This window comes from Seriola lalandi, unplaced genomic scaffold (assembly GCF_002814215.2).
Source record: "Seriola lalandi dorsalis isolate HSWRI2012SDOR001 ecotype SW California unplaced genomic scaffold, Sedor1 jcf7180002054917, whole genome shotgun sequence".
Lineage (NCBI taxonomy): Eukaryota > Metazoa > Chordata > Actinopteri > Carangiformes > Carangidae > Seriola > Seriola lalandi.
The window spans coordinates 1,185,120-1,190,530 of NW_019525469.1; the positions used below are offsets into that span (position 1 = coordinate 1,185,120).

Consider the following 5,411-nt stretch of genomic DNA (forward strand, 5'->3'; position numbering starts at 1 on the left):
TCCCTCCCTCTAATAGGCTCTAAATGGATCAGTGAGAGCAGGCCAAGTCTGAAGCCAGGGTGTAGATTTATGTGTGTGTGTGCGTGTGTGTGTCTGTGTGTGTCTGTGTGTGTCTGTGTGTGTCTGTGTGTCTGTGTGTCTGTGTGTCTGTGTCTGTGTGTGTGTGTGTGTGTGTGCACCATAGTGCCAGGGGCTTCAAGTTAACATGGGTTGATGGTTCTGTCTGGCAAGTCGAGGCATTGAGAAGGGTGACTGAGAGGCTGTGTGTGTGTGTGTGTGTGTGGGTGTGTGGGGTTATTGATTTGTTTGCCTCGGGTTGTGATTTTGTTGTGTTTCTTACATGCATTTGTTTACCTGTTTATGTATTCTGTATTCCTCTGTGTGTGTGTGTTGTGTGGACTCAGAATATGATTTTGAAGGTGTAATTGAGCTGTTGTGTATGTGTGTTGTAAAAGAGGAGGGCGGGGTTTGGCGGGCAGAAATCAATGAAGTGTTAAAACGTCAAACCTACTGTACTAACTGTGTGTGTGAGTGTGAGTGTTTCCAGATGTGTTAGTGAGAAGCAGATGTGGGATCAGCTCCTGTGATGAAGTTACAACCTGCTCTCACTTGTTAAAGTCTCCGGCTGCAGCTGTATAGACTTTAATATATTTGGTTACACAACTTTAATGGTTATAATTGCAGATTTAAATCTTTCCGCAGTTGTAATTTTGTGCTGGTAAATACATTAAATGCGATTTACAGCTTTAGTTTCCAGAAATGTCGTCAGATAAAGACTCATTGATTTCTACTCGCAGAGAATGAATTATTTTCCACCACATAACCTAAGTAGTTCATGTAAACTTAACGTTGATACACACTCCTCTTTGTCGAAAACAGCGATTAAAGACTAAATTATTGCAGTTATGAATAAAAAATAAAATATTTTTTTACTTCACTACTTTACTTGTTAGCATTTTAGCTGCAAATCTCTAAAATGTTATCATGTTAGCTGTGATATAAAGAGTTAGCTGCAGTATTGTTACGTTGTTCGCTCAAACTTTCTAAAGCTACAGTAAAGATTTAAGCATTTCTAATAAAGAAATTGTATAAAGAGAGAGAGATGTAGCATGGTTAGCTGATTGTAACATTGCTAGCTCATTAGTTGCTAATAATAAGTGCCTGTTCACCAAAGTATTAGTGTGTTATTTAGCAGTAGAAGGTATTTGTGGGTGGTTCGTGAGCAGCAGCTGGTGTTTGTGTCTCTATCAGTCTGTCGGCTGTTTTCTCTGCAGCATTTGGTGAAAAACCTGTTGATGAAATGTTCCCATTTGCTAAATATGTCCTTATATTTTAATAACACATATGGAGTCCACTTCTAGGATGTATCTCTTCTGATATCTACATGTAGCTCACTGCACTTTAGCTGTACTGAGTGTTGCAGAGTTAATATGGGTTTTTCAGGGAGATCGGGAACATGTAGGATGTCTAATTGTGAGGTGTTGCATGTGTATGTGGACTAAGTGGACCTCTGACTCAGAGCAGGCCTTCTACACCAGGCCTAAGCTTCACTGGGACTGGATTTATTTCTCTAAAGGGAGGTGACGTAATTTTAACATCACTGCTCCGGTCAGTGGTTTTAATCCTGCCATTTTTCACGCCCACTCCTGTAATAATTACAGCCACAGTGACCTCCCGTTTCTCTGTGAACTGGCTGCTGCTCCTGACATTTAAATCTGGTCCGGAGCCTCGTCCCTGGATTTTAAAGTGGATCTCTGATTTTTTGCATTTTACCAACTGAGTGAAATTAGAATTTTGTGTGAGAATGGAAGAAGTTGAACATGTTTCTACTGATCTGATAGATGGGAACATGTTTGGGAACCAATATGAAGACAGGACAAGAATTAAACAAATCACTGGTCTTACTTCGCCATTGTTGTTCCTCGTTCGTCATATTTTCTGCAACTTAGCAACAGCAGGGTTACGGTTAATCTACAACATGTTACTGATAAATGACACAAACCACTTAGAGCAACATGTTTGGGTCTTTACTCTGTCTGTGTGTGTTTCAGCTGTTAGTGTTAGTGTTGGTGTGTCGTGGTGGGAGCAGCTTTGAACCTGCCAGAGAGCAGAGTAATGATTTACTCTGTTTACCTAACTGTTTGACCTCAGTGTGTGTGTGTGTGTGTGTGTGTGTGTGTGTGTTTCCTGTAATTATTTAATGCGGTCGCTCGTAAGTCTACCCCCCCCCCCCCCCCCCCCCTTTATGGTTTAGCTGCCACAGCTGAATGCAGGTGTTTAGGAGGCACCTCTAAACACCTGGGGCCTCCACATGTGTATGAGGCTTTTATGTGTTTGTGTGTCAGTCAGTCCCCTCAGGAACTAAATTCGACCAATCCCCACATGACTTTTAAAGCCTTTAATTTCCTCCCACCTCAGAGAAATGTTCCAAGATTTGACAGATCACCTCAGTATAAGGACTGCATTATGTTGTGCTATAAACACAACTGCACATTGTTTCTCTTGCACCCAGACTGACGGGCCCAAAATAAAAATACCATAGAATTAAATATAATATAAAGATAAAGGAATAGTCCAATATCTACATCTATCAGAGGTGGAAAGTAACTAAGTACCTTTATCAAGTACAAATTTGAGGTATTTGTACTCTACTTGAGTATTTTCCTTTAATGCCACGTTATTCTAATACACTGCTGCAATTCAGAGGGAAATATTAGACTTTTTACTGCATTGCATTTATCTGACACCTGGAGAGTTATAAGCTGTTTTGTATGAAAATATTTGAAGACAGTATAAAATATGATGCTTTATTGTAGATGAAAAGACCCAATAACATATGCAAGAAGAGCTGGAATTGATTCTATAATTTTTCAAGTCAGTTTTCATGTAAAAACAACAAACATTTTATTGTTGTTTCAGCTTCTGAAATGTACACACACACTCATGTAGCAGCGGTTTACTTATTTCTGCCATGGAAGAAGAACTGTGATCCTTCACATAAGTAATAATACAGTATTAATGTTACTAATGATTTGATTTTTAATTGATTTTCAATAACTTTTAGGTTTAGACAAAACAAGGTTTCACTTGAGGTCTTGGTTATTGTGAAAACATTTTTCTCTATTTTTTCTTTTACAAATTAAACAGTCAGGAAAATAACCAGCAGATTAATCCATAATGAAAATAATTAGCTGCAGCCTCAAAGTTAAAATCAGCTCCACCTGAACCAGCTAACGCAGTTAAATGCTGCTCACACATTAATGCATCAGTAATAATTAACAGAGTAATGTGTAACACTCAGGTTCATTTGTCCGTCTTACATTTAATTTAATACTCTAAGTACGGATTCATTACCCTGATTATACTTGTACTTCAGTAACCTTAGTACTGTGTTATTACTATGTAGGGATCCCTGCACTGCAGAAAGTAAACCACTGCTACATGTGTGTCTTTAACACACCGCTGTAGATTATTTTATTCTAGTAAGAAAATCACATGTTGTCCAGAATGGACAATAATGTGATGAGTTGTTTCTGGTGTGTGTTTATTTTTCTAACTATGGTGCAACAGCAATTTTAACACCAAGCCCAGATGGGTGTGTGTGTGTGTGTGTGTGTGTGTGTGTGTGTGTGTGTGTGTGTGTGTGTCCTTGCCAGCTGATAAATGACTCTTCATTCTCGGTCAGGAGTCTCCGATAAATACTTACTATCACACACACACACACACACACACACACACACACACAGTTTATTACAGCTGTGTGTGTCTGTGCATCATAAGAACTCACCTTGGGAAATGACTTCATCTCTCTCTCTCTCTTTTGTCTCTTCTCTTTCTTTTCTCTCTGTCTCCTTCTGTCCTCCTCACCCTTATCCCTCTCTCTCACTCTCTCTCTGGCTCTGTTTCATCTCTAGGTCTCTCTCTCTCTCTCTCTCTCCTATTGACTGTGTTTTAGAGCAAAATCTATAAAGTTTGTCCCAAAGGACACGTTTTAGTCTTACATCACACACACACACACACACACATAGTAGTAAAACAGTGTGTGGTCCGAATAAAAAGTGTGGGAGTCTGCTATCCTTCCTCTCTCGCTCATTTATAGCTCATCTACAGGTTATTGTGTGTGTGTGTGTGTGTGTGTGTGTGTGTTTGTGTATGTGTGTGTGTGTGTGTGTGTGTGTGGTGAGCCAGTGAGCGGCTGCCACACCCAGTCTAAATCTGAACATGGTTAGACTTCTGGAAAACAACACACACTCTTACACACTGTACACCAGTCAGTCTCTGACTGTACTTTAATGTGTGTGTGTGTGTGTGTGTGTGTGTGTGTGTGTGTGTGTGTGTGTGTGTGTGTGCGTATGTATGCGTCTGTGCGTGTGTGTGTGGCATCGATGTCACACCTAGTGAAGCGAGTAGTTAATTAAGCAGTTTGTTAATTGGAAGAAATGATTTTAATAATTTATTATTTAGTGGTTATTATTACAGCGACAGTCCTGCTACAACCACAAGGTCAACAAAAAACTTTCACATTCAGTTAATACTTTAATTTTAATCAATATACTCTAATTTTATTATGAGCGACTCTAGTTTTTAAGTTCAGTCATTGAATACAGTCTCTGATTCATCCTTCCTTTAGTGTCTGAACCTCACATCAATATGAATCTTTGAGCAGCAGCTAAAACAACCATGACATTTTATTACTGTACAATTTGTTCAATTGCTCAGATTTTACATAGGAGAGAGGAAGAGAGAGGAGAGGAAACAAGGAGAGGAAACAATGAGAGGAGAAGAGAGGAGACAAAACAAGGAGAGGAGGAGAAAAGGAGAGGAAACAAGGATAGGAGGAGAAGAGAAGAAACAAGGAAAGGAAACAAGGAGAGGAGGAGAGAGGAAACAAGTAGAGGAGGGAAGAGCAGGGGAAACAAGCAGAGAAGAGAGAGAGGAGAGGAAACAAATTAGAAAGGAGGAAGGAAGGAAAATGAAAAAAGTGGAGAAGGAACAAGGAGAGAATAGACGATGGTGGGAGATTTTTTTTGGAGGAGGAAAAGGAGGATGGAGAGGAGAGATATGGAGGTGAGGATGAAGGAACAAGGCAGTGGAGAGGGAAGGAGATGAGAGGGAGAGAGGAGAGGAGACATGTAAAGAGGAGAAGATGACAGAGAATGGAGAGGATAATCGAGGGAAAGGATGGTGTTCGGGCAGGAACAGGGAAGAGAGATGAGAGCGAGACGGGAAGAGAGGGAGAGGGAGGAAGGAAAGAAGGGGGAGGAGAAGAGGAGGTAGGGAGGAGAGGGAGGGAAAGAGGGGGAGAAAATCTAGAGAAAGTGTTTGAGGCAGCAGAGCTGAGCGTAATCCACCGAGCACCTGAAACTGGGTCACATTAACAGAAAATACAGAGAGGAGGGGGAGGAGGGGAA

At 40.5% G+C, this 5,411-nt stretch overlaps 1 protein-coding gene across 1 annotated transcript in view; it reads left to right on the plus strand.

The window, feature by feature from the left end:
• The window catches only part of plxna3 (plexin A3), a 119,305-nt gene that overhangs the window by 53,365 nt on the left and 60,529 nt on the right, over positions 1-5,411 (plus strand). The window lies entirely within an intron of this gene.